Source organism: Bombus vosnesenskii, unplaced genomic scaffold, assembly GCF_011952255.1.
Source record: "Bombus vosnesenskii isolate JDL3184/JDL3185 unplaced genomic scaffold, Bvos_JDL3184-5_v1.1 scf7180000013293, whole genome shotgun sequence".
In the NCBI taxonomy this organism is placed as follows: domain Eukaryota; kingdom Metazoa; phylum Arthropoda; class Insecta; order Hymenoptera; family Apidae; genus Bombus; species Bombus vosnesenskii.
Genome location: NW_022882944.1, coordinates 3,709,507 through 3,727,661, shown reverse-complemented (window position 1 = coordinate 3,727,661; position 18,155 = coordinate 3,709,507). Strand labels below are relative to the sequence as shown.

Genomic DNA, 18,155 nt, shown 5'->3' with positions numbered 1-18,155 from the left:
TGATAATACAAAGAGTCTATTAATATTATTATTGTCTGCAACAAAATCCTGTATGATAGTGAATTACTCAGCAAGCGATTGTTTTAACTGAAAGTACAAAAGCCACGTTGGGGAGGAATGGCTGGCCGAGAAATTACACTCAACGAAAGTTAGGACGTATAGACGTCTGTATTACAATAGAATGGGCCAGGATGCTGGTACGTGGACCACGTGAGTTGTGGTTATGCGGTATGCGGGTATGCGAATAAGCAGAAGGAAGATTGGCTCGCGAGGCTGCTGCCGAATGGAACATTTGTTAAAACGATGATGCGAAATGAACCGACCGAATCCACCAGCGACTCGACCGCCTCCTTAGATCGACTTTAACTGCTTCATCCTCCATCGCGATTCGCGCCGTTTCCGGTTCTCCAAAGAACAGTCGAGAATTCCGCCGGAAAGTTGCGTAGTAATTAATTTTAATGTGCTTCTCGGATCCGCGTTTAATACTCTTCACGATGTAATTTCAAAGTCTGGTACATTTATGTGCGCGTTTTTCAACCGAGACAAATATTCGATATAATTATGACATTATCAAAAATATTATTCTACCATTAATTAATTGTCAAAATTTATTAATTCGAGCGAAGAACACGCGACGCGATTCTGTGAATCAGATTTTAATTTCGAGTAGTAGTTATCAATCAAATAATGGGATTCATGGAAACAGAGACTCAAGGACCTTGCATTTTTCTTGTTAATAATAATCTTGGCGAATTATAATAATTATTTGCCTTTAAATTCCTCGTTCTTTGTCGCGTATCACAAAGAGATCCAAAGTGTTCGAGTTCAAGAAGGAACCTCGAGAGATCCATGGAATCGCCGCAAAATCCCGAGGGATCTGAGGAGCTCGGGGAGTCTGGAGAAGCCCTAAGAGATAAGAGGAACCTCGAGAGATCCAAGGAATCTCAAGGAATCGCGGCAAATCCGTGAAACTGTCGAAGATCCACAGAATTTCGAGAGATCCTTCGAATTCGAAGAAACTTCAAAGGGTCCCTCAAGATCCAACAACTTTCACAATACAACCAGGAAATATCAGAACCCACTGAAAATTCTACCCTCGTTCTTCGTCTTGGGAATTCCAAAATAAAAAACGTATCTGAGTAGAATACGTAACATTCTTATATAGGAATTTTACGTCACGAATACTTCGAATGACTTTTTTTCTAAATAACAGAAGACAATTTTTTGAACCATTTTTCAAATGTTAATATTAAATTTACCAGGAACTTGGATCGCGCACGCCAGACTTAAAATCGTCACATTTGACTCACACACGCGTATCTAATCTCAAAATGTAACCGCAGCTATCTACGACATCCGCAATTATCAAATTATCTTCGAACGCGTCCTCTTAAACTGCTGTAAACACAATTGTTCTCGCAACAAAGAACGGATCAGAGAAACTCTAAGTGGGCGTCTCTGTGACGAAGATCAAGTTTTAAAGTTTTTTCTCCTTCCTGAAAAACATGTAGTTATTTAGCAAAATCTAGCCAGTAAATCACTTTCTCTCTGTTCATATTGTCGTCATGGTCGTTGATAACAGGGTAGATGTAATCGATGCAACGTTACAGCCTGTATGAAAGAAAAAAAAAAAAGAAAGAAATTTAATTATTCTGTGCAACATTCAAGGTTGAATGATAATCTCTTCAGCTGACTCGAATGACCGCACCTTCGACGTTGTTTCGTGGCACGAAAAAGCATAATATTTCTCTCGGGACTAGAATGGAGCAGCGATATTAACATAGATGGACGAACGTACAGCTTCCTGTTTCTGTGTGGAAAGGGCCATAAATTTCAACTTTCTGACAGTTGATGTTCCGTTTGCTGATAAAACTGTACAAATTCGTCGGCCATGTAACATGGTTGCGTTTCGTACTGAGAAACCAGGATACTCTCGCTCGTTCGAGCCTTCTTTTTTTTCCATCGTTTTTTATTCGTTTCCGTTCTTTTTTTTTTTTTTCGACAGAGAAAAAACACAGCCGAGTTCTTCGGTGAAATTGAAAATACCACAGAGAGGAGAGACGAAAACAGAAAAAGAAAGAGCAAGATAGAACAAAATTTGGAGCAACGCTTTAGAAACGGTCAGACGTACACAGTTTAACGCCGCAGTTATCGCGTTGCGAATTGCATTCCACTTTTTACTTTCCCTTCGTTCGCTGTGATATCGATGAAAATGCGTGGAGAACGTTTCACGCGGCTTCCGTCTCGCTCGTATCACAGAAATTATATTGCGGCAAAGCTGCAGAACCTTCGGTAAACAACGTTCGCGTATCGATACATGGCGTCGCATCAAACGAAGATGAATATTTCTTTCTATATTTTTTGCCACCTATCTCCTCTCAAACGTTACTTCTACTTTGATCTACGATTTAACGCGTGTCTTCAAAGCTCCACTTAAACACCGAATGTCGGAGGTTGCTCGTTTTACTCGAAAAAATCTCACGCGACCCGCACGACGACGAGTTTTACCGGCAACCTGATTCTTCCACAGTCTTTCCACTTGCTTCGAGACTCGAAGATGAGATCTTACGTAACTGTTTGAGGAACAGAGCGCCTAACGAGAATCTTTGCATGAAACGAAACGAGAATTCGATGTGGAGAATTGCGATTAGAAATATTCCATCATCGAAATTCGATCAGAGGATCGTTACGAATGACGATACAGAGTTTTCAATGGCTTTTTATCCAGCGAACGTTCGACCTAGAAATACGATTTCAAAGATGCAATTCCCTTTAACAATTAACAGATCGCTGCTGTTGACATTTACATAAAATCAAGCGGCCGTTCGATCTTGAAACGCAATCGGACAAATACGATTATCGTTCGACGATCAAACAGTCGTTGTTCGTAACAGGAATCCTTCAACACTGTTTAAAAAAGATCGCATACATGCGCGATCGAGAGGAACGAAATGTGACACGAACGAATCGATGCTCGAGCATATTACTCCGGCAAAGGTGAAAAAAGTAGATTGAAGTTGTCAATGTACGTGTACATAACGTGTCATGGAAGAATAATCGTTGCTTATAATATCTCTTTGTCGGAAAAAGTCGTCTCTTGCCAACTGATCGTACGCGTGTTACACGTTAGCTAAAAGCAGCTGGTAAATGAATCGTTAGAAACAAACGACAAAACGAAAGATAATTTATTTATTTAGTATGGTGATAAACGTATACAACTGCGACAATATTGTATACAAATATATCGAAATACGCGGATACTGAAGATCTAAAGCATACGAGAAGTTACGATGTGTCTATTATTTATCAAGTAGTAAACGAGATAAACGTAACGTGTTACCGACAAGCGGCGTATTTAACGACTAAAATAAAATACACAGACAGAGAGGGGAGGTGGGTATAAAAATGAAAGTGACTAGATTCCGTAATTGTTTCGTAGCAAGGGTGTATTAAATTGAAGAAAAATCGAACAACGACGCGGCTGTTCGGGTTAACTGGCGCCCTCGGGCGATACGTGTCCCATCTGTCGAGTAAAAGCTCGTCACGGCTGGGGAATTTTATTCGTTGCACGACTCCCCGACGAATATCAAATTATTCCGGCAACGTAATCGATAGCGAATGTATATACGGTAGGGTGGACGAGGCAATCGCGACTAAACGATTAAATTTATTCGGCATTTCGCTCATTTTGAGCGAGGCCGTCGCGATTAAATGATAAAATTTGTTTATCACCGTTGCGGGGCCGGCGGGACGACTGGAATAATCGCGACGCAGCGGCAAAAGAAGGTGGATTTTTCCGGCGAAACGATAAGCGAATTCCCGTGGCAATTTCTGAACGGTCATACTGAACGTCAGGGCAAACGTACGATTATGACTACCAACAAGTATTCCTGCTCCGTGAAACTGCGAGAACGCTATCGATATTTGGGCAGAGTAGAAGAAAAGGAGGAGAAAAATAATAAAGGAAGTGCGGCAGGACAATGTAGGAAAATAATTGGCGATATTTTCTTGTTTCTTTGCCGAGTTTATTTGTTACGGTAGAGATAGAGGCGTGCTATTGATATTTAGGAGAAATAAGAGAAAGATGCACGGTATTAAAATGAAAGAGATACTCAAGAGAAATATGAGAAAATAATTGGTAATATAAAAGTTGCGTGATATTCGGAGAAAAGTAACAGAAGAGATATTAAGGTGAAAGAAATATTCGAGAAGAAACGAAAAGGTAATTTCCATCGGTTCACTGCATGAGCAACGTTGTCTCTTATTTTGCGCTTTCAAGTTCCAAGGTAATATTAAACGCCGACTACTGGAATTTTGACAACTTTTTAAGAAAAGAATCTGAAAATGACGAAGAAGGTGAAACGTAGTTTTAGAAATTACGAGATACGTCGTTTGTTGGCGACGAAATATCGTGAACTTTTTACGTTTCAATGTTCTTTAGTCTTTGAAGTTACTTTATAAAATGGCTTAACGATATAAAAAGTGTTCTTCTGTCTGTTTATTTTTATGACTTCATAATCTCGTTTTTATTTATTTAATAGCCTTTGGTAGAAACAAAAGCAGTGTATTTCGAGTTCAAAACAATTATTGCGTAATATTTATGGACGATATGAAAAATGTTATTTTGTAATTGTCCAGTAGCTGGAATTTAATCGGTTCAATTTATGAAGTAACTTTTTCATTTTCAACGAACGAATTTGCAAATTTATTTGTTTATTTTTTCGTTATATTGGTTTTCTGATCATTTAACATGCAGGTTTTGTTTCCGTTAAAACAACTCGCAAATTCATAACTGCTTATTTTTTCAATAGATTAACTTTTCGCATTCTATTAATTTCACATCAGCAAATATATTAAATTGGGAAATTGAAACACGCACGAGATTTACGTTTTCCATAATCAAATACATTTATCACCTGATTGCCTAATAATTTCGTAAGATTCAATGTTGCGTGTAAACAAAATCAAACATAAAACAGTCAAACTGCAAAAATTCTGCTCAATCACAGTATCACATAAAAAAACAAGATTCTATTTTACAAAATTCGGTAAGATTCAACGTCGCGCATAAATAATGTCAAACATAAAGTGATGGAATAGAAAAATTGCAATTAATCATAATCCAGCCATCTCGTAAACGACTAAAAAATTGTAATCTACAAAACTAAAAGTCTTCGTGTACACATAAACATTTAAATATCATAAGAGAAAAAAACTAGAAAACATCGATTCGTCTACACGGTGGCACGTTTGAACGAGGACACTGGAGAAAAATCAAAATTCGCGGGCCACGTTCGCGCACTATGTTCGCACGGTCGCAGATCAGGTTTGCACGTTTGCGAGCCACATCCGCACGGTTACAGGTCGAGTTCGCACGTTTGCACGTTCTCACGCCCCACAACGCGGTACATCGAACTAGAATTCTCTACAAAGACAAAAAAATGCATACAACGTGCATGCAATTGTCCCGAACTTGATATCGGAGGATGCGACGCGAGTACCAATCTGATTATCAAATCTTTATTTTTCCCTATATTTTCCTTGCTCTCTGCCATGGTTAAGGTATCTCGAATATTTGTCTCTTTGTCTTATCGCGCTCAATGCACGTTTAAGGAAACGATACCGATGCCGTGAAGGATCTATCCATCTTTTCGTAAGAGTCATACTGAAATCATTTATGGCTATTTATGCTAACATTTAATATTGAACATAATTCTCGAATAATTTTGAAAATTTTCTTGCAACAAGTGTGACCAGAAATGCATTCTTCGACCAACTTGCAATTGCCGGTGGATTTGACTTTGACAAAATAAAGAGCATCCAGTTTGTGGCAGAAAAACGTTGCATAGCAATGCGACATAATATCTTTTCGACACAGAAGAATTATAATTGCATATTTTTTAAATCGCATTTCGAAGAAATAAAGAAAGAAATCTTTTGGTCGAACATTAGAATTATACACATCTTCGCTCAGATTCTCCACATTTAAGGAGTAACACGCACAGTTTAACAGGAATTGACGATCAGGTATGTCTAACGAACGTGCTAATCTTCACGTGATCGGATTTTGATGTAGGAACGAGACACTTGCTAATTCTCTATCGATCTTTTGTCGATCTATCGTTTACATTCGCGTTATTTACAGGCTGATGTCATTGAACAGTAATATGGAAATCGAACAGCGATTATTTCGATTTTTGTTCTCTGGATGGCGAACTGTGCGTGCCCTCATTTTTCACATCATTAGCAAGTTGTTATTCGTCGGTGAACGCGAGAGATCGAGTTTGGAAAGTTCGTTGCCATATTTGAATCAGACTGTAACTAAAATGAACCCGGAGCACGTTTAATTCGCAACAGAGACCCTCGATGCGAACCGGCCTCCGGCTCTTCGCTGTCTTCGTTTCGCCCGTTTTCATTTCCAACTTGACAGGACGAATTGGGTTTTCACGTGCTGGCAAGTTCGTTTAATGAGTAATGTCGCGGGAATAGCGATTTAAATCGAGTCCGTCGGTCCGTATCGTTTAATAACGCCAATTGCCACCGCGGTCGCCGCTAGCCAGATGTAAATTGCGCTCTGCATTGATAATAACTGTTGATCCGACGGCGAAAAAGGGAAAACACCGAATTGCCAATGATTCGAATAACCGATTAAACGAATTCCGTTTCCTATGTTTCCCCTACGTTTCGTTTCCATCCAATTTCTACTTTTTTTATATATATATATATTTTACGCGGAGGAAATCCGCACGGACGCCAGGCCGCTTCTGGGGAAAGCGGCGTGGTAGTGTCGGACTCCAACCGACTAAAACACCTCCACGATAACCGTCCCGGCTGCGATCGAGAGAGGCCCGGGAATCGCTGTGAGTGTCGCAACGGGGCCTCCCCCGCGCGCCTAATACCACCGCTGATGGAGCGGCGTGTGACCCATTGTCACACCCCACCTCGTCGCCGGAGCCGCCGTGCCAGGCAGGCCGGTTTGCCTGGCGCTGAGCCGCCAAGCGTCGAAGCCCGAATCCCACGGGGTGGGGGGCGGGCGCGGGCCCGGTGCGCTTCGCCAACGCCACACGGAGTCCCAGGCGTTCACCCATCATCCAAGTACTACCCGTGCCCGGCGCTGCTTAACTTTCGTGATCTGACGGGAGCGAGTGCATTCAGCGCGGCCAGGGCGTTGACGTTGCGAGTAAATGGCTCTTTACCAACGTTTTTCTTCCATCTTTCCGGATTCCACTCCTCAATCATCGATCTCGTTTTCTTGGTCTATGACGTCGTTCGACGTCTCATTAGCAGGATAATTAGTTTCCTCTTTTGACAAATTTTTATCTCTGTTGAGATGCGATTACATCTTTAGACACAACGTTAGGCAATATTCTGAGGGGACAAGAAGTACTGGAAGGAATGGTAAAGAAAATTTGACTTATGACATATAAGAATTATTTATTTTATTATGTAAATAGACTGCGGTTTTTTACGCATTTGTGAAAAATTTACACGACGAAAATACGACGAAATATATATGCTTCCTTTAATATTTTTCTATAATACTTAATAGGTAATGCAATTGTCTACGCTTTTGTCTTTTACCGGGATTTTACTGTTTTAAATATATTCTCGCAGATAAATTTGCATAAAAATCTGTAAGTCTAATTATAAAATATTATTGTAGGAATTATCAAAAAATATGGACAACGGGGCCCCAGGGGGATGTAAACCTGGAATCTGTAGCTGGACTACTACACTAAGGCAATGGCAGTACGGATATTCACAAACTTATTTTTCTTCACAACCACTTCGATGACAGGTGACCTTCGGTTTCGTTGTTAATATCAATCTTGCTGTGTTACAAGTATTGCGAATATGAGGAGGAAGAGTTTTTTTTCCTTTTTCTTTTTTTTTTTTGTTTTTTCTATGTTGTTTTCATAGGTTTGCTTTTATTTTTTTTATTTTTTTTTTTATCTTTTTTTTTTTTTTTTTTTTCACATCTCAGGAGGTAATTTCCTAGAGAGACCTAAGACGTAGAAGCTGCGTGTCGCCCAAGTACGGATTCTTCTCACACATTTCACTTTTCACCTTTGATCCTGAACACACTTATATTAAAATCCAGGAGGGCACGGATTCGAACCGCCAACCTATGTGTTTGCAGTCAGCTACAGTAACCACATCGCCACCGTCGTCCTGTACGAACTGTAGTTCCATAATTCCTATTTGAGGCTAAACATTCTGATCTCGCACTATTAGATATATATTATTCATTATTTCCCCTTCCCCGCGCCTTCCCTCCCAACCCACCCCTCCCCAAAGTTACACAGCACCCAAAAAGCAGGCTACCGGAGCGTCCTGTTTTGCGACCAAATTTACAGAACAGAAAAAAATGCGTGGTAGTGTCGGACTCCAACCGACTAAAACCTCCACGATAACCGTCCCCCGGCTGCGATCGAGAGAGGCCCGGGAATCGCTGTAGCGTCGCCACGGGGCCTCCCCCGCGCGCCTACTACCACCGCTTATGGAGCGGTGTATAACCATTGTCACACCGCCTGGTCGCCGGAGCCGCCGTGCCAGGCAGCTCGGTTCCCCCACCGGACTGCTTGGCGGCCCCGAGACGCTGAGCCGCCAAGCGTCGAAGCCCGAACCCCACGGGATGGGGGGTGGGGGGGCTCGGGCCCGGCGCGCTTCGCCAACGCCACACAGAGTCCCAGGCGTTCACCCATCCAAGTACTACCCGTGCCCGGCGCTGCTTAACTTTCGTGATCTGACGGGAACGAGTGCACTCAGCGCGGTCAGGGCGTTGGCGTTGCGAATAAATGCCTCTTTACCAAAGTTTTTCTTCCATCTTTCCGGGTTCCACTCCTCAAGCATCGATCTCGTTTTCTTGGTCTACGACGTCGTTCGACGTCTCATTAGCAGGATAATTAGTTTCCTCTTTTGACAAATTTTTATCTCTGTTGAGCTGCGATTACATCTTTAGACACAACGTTAGGCAATATTCTGAGGGGACAAGAAGTTCTGGAGGGAATGGTAAAGAAAATTTGACTTATGACACATAAGAATTATTTATTTTATTATGTAAATGGACTGCGGTTTTTTACGCATTTGTGTAAAATTTGCACGTAATACGACGAAATATATATGCTTCCTTTAATATTTTTCTATAATACTTAATAGGTAATGCAATTGTCTACCCTTTTGTCTTTTACCGGGATTTTACTTTTTTAAATATATTCTCGTAGATAAATTTGCATATAAACCTGTAAGTCTAATTATAAAATATTATTGTAGGAATTATCAAAAAATATGGACAACGGGGCCCCAGGCGGATGTAAACCTGGAATCTGTAGCTGGACTACTACACTAAGGCAATGGCAGTACGAATATTTACAAACTTATTCTTCTTCACAACCACTTCGATGACAGGTGATCTTCGTTTCGTTGTTAATATCAATCTTGCTGTGTTACAAGTATTGCGAATATGAGGAGGAAGAATTTTTTTTCCTTTTTCTTTTTTTTTTCTATGTTGTTTTCATAGGTTTGCTTTTTTATTTTTTATTTTTTTTTATTTTTTTATTTTTTTTATTTTTTTTATTTTTTATTTTTTTATCTTTTTTTTATTTTCTTTTCACATCTTAAGAGGTAATTTCCTAGGGAGACCTAAGACGTAGAAGCTGCGCGTCACCCAAGTACGGATTCTTCTCACACATTTCACTTTTCACCTTTGATCCTGAACACACTTATATCAAAATCCAGGAGGGCACGGATTCGAACCGCCAACCTATGTGTTTGCAGTCAGCTACAGTAACCACATCGCCACCGTCGTCCTGTACGAACTGTAGTTCCATAATTCCCATTTGAGGCTAAACATTCTGATCTCGCACTATTAGATATATATTATTCATTATTCCCCCTCCCCCACGCCCTCCCTCTCAACCCACCCCTCCCCAAAGTTACACAGCACCCAAAAAGCAGACTACCAAATTTACAGGATAGAAAAAAATGCGTGGTAATGTCGGACTCCAACCGACTAAAACACCTCCACGATAACCGTCCCGGCTGCGATCGAGAGAGGCCTGGCAATCGCTGTGAGCATCGCAACGGGGCCTCCCCCGCGCGCCTAATAACCACCGCTGATGTGTAAACATCATTGTCATCACACCCTCCGTTGCCGGAGCCGCCGTGCCAGGTAGCCGCCCCGTTCCCCCACCGGACTGCTTGGCGGCCCCGAGACGCTGCGCCGCCAAGCGTCGAAGCCCGGAACTCACGGGATGGGGGGAGGGGGGCACGGGCCCGGCGCGCTTCGCCAACGCCACACGGAGTCCCAGGCGTTCACCCATCCAAGTACTTACCCGTGCCCGGCGCTGCTTAACTTTCGTGATCTGACGGGAGCGAGTGCACTCAGCGCGGCCAGGGCGTTGGCATATCCCATTTCTACTAACTTGAAACTAATTGCGATACGTGGTGCACGCGTGATATTCTGATTCTGATAATTGTTCCACCTGCGCCAAGTTTCCTTTACGATTTACTTTTATAATTCTTCAGTTCAATTAGGTTAAACCAGCGGTGCTCGTTGCAACCTTTAAAGGTTAAAACAAATGCTTGTTTAAAGGTACACGTAAAAAACAGGAATTTGCATAAACATGCGCAGTGCATTTATAAGCAGAGTCGTAATCTGCGTACAATGTAACAACATATAATTTGCCAACCACGATTCAGTTAAATATATCAAATCTAGGTTAGCATTATCACGAAATATCAGAGCACCGAATCTACATATAAAGGCAACATTTTCCCACAAGCCTTGCTCCATCGTGATACCACCGAGAAACGTGAACTTCCACTATAAAACTCGTCTATATATTAATCAAGAATTACCGACAGATTAACTCTCTATCGTGGAATACTCGTGCAATACGAATAAAGAAGACTAAATAGTCTAAAATTAACTCGCCAAGGATTAACCAAGCGACGTAAACGATATTTCACAGTGATAGCACCGATAAAAATACCTTGCTTTCTCTAAATTTCATACGATCGTACAGTCTACTGAGACAGATGGACCAAACCACGGCGAAAACCATACTGAACGAAGTGGAAATTACCTTGCAAAGCCACGAGATCCTTTCAAGACGGAACTCGAACGTAACGATTTCGATTAATTGACGAAGAAAAAAAGAAAAGAAAGACAAATTTGCCAACGAAACGTTGCAACGTAAAAGATTAAGAAATTCCTTAACGATGGAAAAACACGATTCGCTGAAAAACGAGGTAAAGTGCACAACAGGGTCAACGTGCAACGCATGCATGTCGTTTTTTTTTTTTTTTCGCATAAATGTTTCCCCGTTTTCGGCCGAGCTTTCGTGACCGATAGCAGCTTCAGAGATCGACCGATTTCGTATCCATTAAACCGTTTTCAAGTGCCACATGCCCGATACGTGTTGAGTAGGCGCGACATTTTTGGTTTTCGCACGTTTTCCCGTGTACACACTTAATTTCCCAGAGGCGAGCTACCGGCTATTCAGTTCGGCTGGCAGCATTCCAACCGAAGTGGCTCATACAGTCGACGATGGCGGCGGTGGCGGCGGTGGCGGCGGTAGCGGCGAGGAGAGGGCGGTTCTGTTCGAGTTCTTGAAATAAATCAGCCGGCCGATAAAAAGCGCGGAATTTTCAGCATATACACTTGCGCTCGTCGACAAGATCGATACACCAGCGACCGATAAATAAAAACGTTGTTTTTAAAAGCGACTAGTCGCGTCGCTGATGCTCTTCCGATCGCGTCCCACCGACGATTCTTTCGCCGGGTTAGATTAATGGAGTTCGATAGTCGAGATTATTGTGGCCGCAGCCGGACACTTTTCAACCCTGCTAATGTTTCTCGGCCATTTTCAAACCAATTATATCCGGCCAACGTGAACGTGTATCTTCGCACACAGACGCCACAGAACGAATATCGAGAATTGGGAATCTAGTTACACGAGCGTCAAAATTAATTAAAGTTACGACTATAGTCGGAGGAAACATTCAACTTCGTTATACGTGACGGATGAGCGAACTGTGGATTTTTATACAAATTCCTACTTTCGTAAATGTGCATATAATTAAACCAATGGAGTTTGGGCAGAAATTTATTTCGTCAACCGAGCGTTACAATAAGCGTTGTATCTTGGCTTTTCTGATACTTTTCCACGTTATACGCGAGCTTGCGATCTTATATGTCCCATGAATGCGTGAGAATGCGCAGTCTATCGAGAAGAACATATTTGTAATATCAAACGTACGAGTAGCTTGCGGTCTGACGTTTCAAGCGATGTTTGGTCGCGCTACATTCTCTCCATCATTTTCGACGTAATTATGACCGTCTGATGTTGAAAGATATCCCCACAGTTCGAATCGAAACACGAACATCGACTTCTCGATTTGGTTTTACATTTGACACCTTGTTGCTTGTTAGAAATTCGTTTCGCTGCTTCGAGCGAGAACAAACGCGAAACATAAAAATTGTTGGAAGACCGTGACAACCAAGTCGCCGAACGATATCGCGAACGAATATTTAAACGATACTGATGCTGTTTCGAATAAATAGAAAAAAAGGAGGAATAGTTGCGCGACGTTTTATCGACCGTCGAACTCGAAAACGAGTTAATTGCGCTAGGTGTGAGGACCGCGGATAATAAAAGCGCGATTTAAAACACAGCGTAATCCGTGCACTTTGGCCCCGAGCCAAATGCGTGCTCTAAATGCGGCCGTACGCGCGAACCGCCCACTTTTTCCATCTAATTTACATTTTTCTCGCAACTTTATCTCTGCTCTCTTAGAACCGAGTCGCTGGGAATAACGCGTCGCCCTCTTAAACCTATCTTTTTCAGGCCGATTTGGCTAAACAAAAGTACGTTTCAGTGTGTAGAACGTGTTACGATGCAAAGTGATGATAATAGCGTAAGATAATGGCTTTTGCAGCATCATGATTTTTGAATAAATTAACGTTTAAAGTAGACGAAGAGATAATAATGGATTGGTTTAAAGAGATAATAAATTTCTTGCGAATTATAGTTGCAAGGCAAATGATGGTTATACGTAAGGCTAACAGGTATCTCGATAAAAACAATGGCTCGCTCGGGTAAACTTTACTGGAGGGCTGAAGATTACAGCGATGTTAGTCAGCGCACGTTTCTATAATAATATTCTATAAAGATAAAAATAAAAATCTTCTGCGTTTATTGTTTGAAAGAATTCGGTATATGTTTCCGAGTCACGTAAACATCGCCGCATGAAATTGTAATTTAATTAATTTAATTAATACTACACGCGAACGAAAGAAATTATACTTTCGTGGGTTGAGATACGCAACTGAAAATCTTGATTTAGTAAAAAACCATCATGTTATTCGATAAATCAGCCAACATTCTGCTGAATAAAAGATTCTACAGAAATACGTTATTTTCGAATTCGTCTCGGAATTCGCCGCGATCTTCCTGAACAGCCAAGCTATAATTTAATAAGAAATTACGGAGACACGTAGTTATTTCACAAAATATAAAAAAAATTCTAATTCCACAAAAATACGTTATTTTCCAATTTCCAAGTGACAATCTTTTAAAGAACCAAACCACGCTATCGTTTCACAAATTATTCAACGTTCAGCGTAAAAATGGCGAGACTGGTGCGACCTAATCCTTCGAAAACTCATAATATATTCAATCCGGCGAATGGAGCGCGAAACGCGTTTGCAAAGCCGCTGGAATGTGCGACGAGATTCGTTTCCATTTGCGGAACTTTTTTCTATCCCTGGCGACTTTATCCAGCGTCCGGTGTATTTCGTCGTCGATTAGAGGCATTCGCATTCTCGCGTAATCGAGTGGCCGGTGTTAGCGAAATGCTGGCATTCCGCGTCATGGGAGTCGCGGGAATACAAGTGGCTGACGGGAACAAGGTTGCCGGCAAAAACGCGTTGCCTTCGACAAAGAAAATGCCCACAAACCTTTGCCAAGGAAGTCGGTGAATTAGCCACTGGAGAGAAAAAAGCCGGGCTCGAAGCTGCTGGAAAATTGCACGATCCCATCTGGGAAATTTTGGACGTACCATTCGCTTCCTTGTCTTAGACTTTTGCCTTTTCCTACCGTCATCTCGTATTCTTCCCAGTGTTCTTCAGTTTTGAAAGTTTCACTTCCTCGGAGTTGGTTAAAGAGCGTAAGTTTTCGAGGAGACAAAGAAGCGCAAGTGAAAAATCTACTCGTATTACTCGTAACTTCGTTTTCGAAAAACTTTTGAATACTCATTTTTTTTTTTTATTGATGTTCTAATAAAAATGTTTAATTGTTCAATGGGGCACTTTTTATTTCAAAGTATCTTCTATTTATCGGTTATATTTAAAACGCCCTAACTGTCAATTTTCATACAATTTTTACAATTGTAAGAAGTTCGAGCGCTCCGGTCATCAAGGGACCAACGTGGCAGGGACCAAAGTGTTAAGAGCTTCGAAGGGAGGCAGCAAATTAGGAGAAGAGACAAGTAAGAAAAGAAAAACAGTTGACCAAGCAGGGAACTAAACTTGGATCAATGTTTTCATGTTTTTTACTAACACGATCAATTACTTAGATCTCTTAGAATGTACCAAGTAGTTTGCCGGTACAGGACAACGAGTTACAAATTACATTTTTTAATTCTTGCAAATTACAGCACAATTTTTGTTCCCCTTTGCGGATTATTAATTAACTTCTAACTTATAATTATTAATCAGCTTATGAGGAAATTGAAGAAAATCGATTTGTCCCCTTTTTACGAGTACACCATTTGCGTTGCAAATTAACTTTTACTAAAAGTAGCGCAAGTTATAGCACAGAAACTTGAAGTGGCCGATACCGTACGACTGTTTCTAGTACAAAAATCATCGTCGTGACTATCGCACACGTTTCTGAAACGCGAGCTATCATTTCAAATTATTGACTTTTATCTGTATACTTGGAATAAAATTTATCGCCTGAGTACAGCTGAGGCATATGAGTTTTGCATAATATCGAAGAGAAGGACAGTTGATAGCGCAAACGTGACGACAATTTGCCAAGCAAACTCAGCAGCGCTCGATTAATCGACGATGATGCAAATCGGTCGTAATCAGCCGTCTCGCTTTGTCAAACAGCTGAAAATTGGTGGCTGGGTGAAATGTAAATTGGGGGGAAAAACGTAGAATAACAGAAATCCAACGAAGTGAGTGTGGGGAAGATATGAAGAAGGTTGAAGGGACGTATTTATCGTGTAACCCCAATTTCATTGTCACGAGCTATGAATTCCACGCGTTGAATGCGCCATGCATTATGTATCCTGGGAATGTGTAAACTCGCCGAACAGAATTGCCCGCATTTATTGCGAGTTAACACGCCGCCTTGAATAAAACATCGTCGCCTAACGATCACCGTAGCAAGCATTTTTTTACGGTTCGTTTCCTTCTTCGAAATTATCACCGGTACGCGATTTCCAGGATAAAATCGATCTTTCGATGACTTTTTTATTCAATGACTACTTTGCCTGGTATTTGAATAAATTTCTTTGTTGGATAATATCCGAAACGATTTCTTATTTTACTATGTCGACGTCGCCACGTATTAGAATATAACTCGGTTAAAAGTAAATTAATGTTGAAACGAATAACGTTAAAACGTCTAAGAAAAACGAACGAATAACGAAACTGTTACTAAAATCCGGGCTGCTTGTTATTTTGTTCTAAAGGGTCAATTAAAAGTGAATTTTAATAGAAACTAAAGCTACTCTTCCTATGCTGTTTCTGAAATACAGATAACGAAGTGTGACCCGTTACTTCAAAATCTGTTATCAAACGAGAACTAAAGGAATATACTGTAGGATCTTTACTACAATTACAATTCGCATTACTAAAATATCGATGGGAGCACCTAGCAGAGAACGCTTGGTACTGCTGTACGTGTGGCCTGACGAAGATTTCTTTGAGAACACGCGTGGCAGTCAACGTGTTAAGCAAAAAAAAAAAAAAAAAAAGAGAGAAGACACCCAGAAAACGCGAAGTTCTCCTCCCTCGATAAGAAAACCCGTTAGTTACAACGATATAACGATACCTCGACACACAGTGGACGAATGAAAACGGAGATATGGACAAATATTCAACATTTGCAAACATTCGAGACACAACGATGCTCGTAACTATTGTCCATTCTACGGAAATCCTTCGAATTCCCACGGGGGATCGATAATGAATTTCATTCGCGTCACCGTTTGACAATAATTTATTTACCCGCCGCTTTATGTCGGCGGAATGAAGTTGGTATGTTGAATCGATTGAAACCAAAGATCAATGTACCGTGCACCGTTCGTAATTTATTTATTTGCCATTGGTGTGGCAAAACTGAACCAACGCGCGCACGAGAGAGAGAAAGAGAGAGAAAAAGAGAAAGACGAGAATTAAATTCACTCGCGAACGCATATCAATTAAAGTTAGAAATTAATGTATCGCGCTTCGTTAATTATATGTTTGCTGTACCAGTCGATCGACGTGCCATCGCGTAATCTACGCTATCGATTCATCCTGATTCGTTCGTATATCATCTTTCTTCTTCCGCGGAAAATTGTAACGAAATTCGCTTGAAATTATAGCGAAACATTAATCAACGTTCCGTTGACTTTGTCCACTTTAGAATAGAATTTATCCCATAACGGCACCTAAAATTGACATTCCACCAGGCAATCAAGCCACGTTGCTAATTATTCGTTTGTTATCGTTATCGTTATCATTGTCAAAGGCAATAATAATATAATTAATAAATCACGCGTGTTTGAAATCAGCAGCGTTCTGTGGCGGCTTGGTTAACAACGGTGTATACCGTGGGGGTCACCGGTGGCCGAGATTAGATTCATTAGTGATAACATTTGAACACTGACGACTGGCAATGTTGAAATTAATTCTGCGAGTACTTTGGAACATCCAAAGACTGTTTGAATTGTGGAAAAAGTATTTACGTTAATTAATTTCTCTTTCAAGCTCGTAGAGCGATATTCTATTTTAGTAAGTTATTAATTAACAAGATACCAAATGTAAATATTCTTGACGAAATTAATCTCGCATTTTAAGCTATTATATTCTCTTTACAAGACCATTCAAAAAGATTGTACATCCAAATATAGCATTAACAATTAATTAAATACAATTATTTGTTTCAGATGACGCATATGTTGCGTCTATTCAATTATCATATTTATCGTTAGTTTCTAATTATAACTTCTACTATCTTCGTCTAATTTGGTGACACGTTTTTGAATTCGTATGTTCTGAAAGAGAACAGCTCGGGCTACAAACGAATAGGATCATTGAAAAAGCTAATAACAGAAACACGTATCGTTGGATACTTTTGTAGGAAAAATGTGACGTGTTAAAATCTATGGTAATTAAGATAAGCAGCTTCGTTTATCGTCTAGTCAGTTAATAACTTGTTAAATCATAATGTTGTTCATAGGCAACGTCAAATATCAACGGGTTAATTGAACTGTTTAACATATTCACTGTTACTGACGCATACGGTGCGTCGATTCAATTATCTTACTTATTGTTATATTCCAGTCTGCTGACACGTTTTCAAATTTATGTATCTATTTCGACATACAAGAAGACCAACGAAACAATCATATTAAACTGTCATAATAAACATTATTACGAGCAGAAATATCGAGGGGAAAAAAATAAATAATTTAATGTATTAGATTGTCGGAAAAGTTTCTTTCGTCTTATAAGGAAATAATAGACGCACAATGTTTTTTGTTTTATATTAGTTTACTGAATTATGCAACATAAAAATAGAAATAGAACGAAATGGATCATACCTAATTCATTAAAATAATATAAAACAGAAATTATTGTCCATCTGTTATCATCTTATGAAACGAAAGAAACTTTTCGGACAACCTAATATATTATCAATAGACGAACACTAATTTCTTTTTCATTATACATTAATAATTATGCACGAACATAGTAATACAAATATAACGAAATTGATCATACCTAATTCAATAAAATAATATAAAACAGAAATTGTTGTCCATCTGTTATCACCTTATGAAACGAAAGAAACTTTTCGGACAACCTAACGTATTATCAATAGACGAACATTAATTTCTTTTTCATTATACATTAATAATCTGCCATATTC

At 40.2% G+C, this 18,155-nt stretch overlaps 1 protein-coding gene and 3 pseudogenes across 1 annotated transcript in view; all 4 read right to left on the bottom strand.

Annotated features, from left to right (window-relative positions):
* The window catches only part of LOC117232884 (venom dipeptidyl peptidase 4-like), a 303,571-nt gene that overhangs the window by 159,777 nt on the left and 125,639 nt on the right, over positions 1 to 18,155 (bottom strand).
* Positions 7,053 to 7,173, bottom strand: LOC117232932 (annotated as a pseudogene).
* On the bottom strand, positions 8,670 to 8,787 carry LOC117232930 (annotated as a pseudogene).
* Positions 10,287 to 10,405, bottom strand: LOC117232931 (annotated as a pseudogene).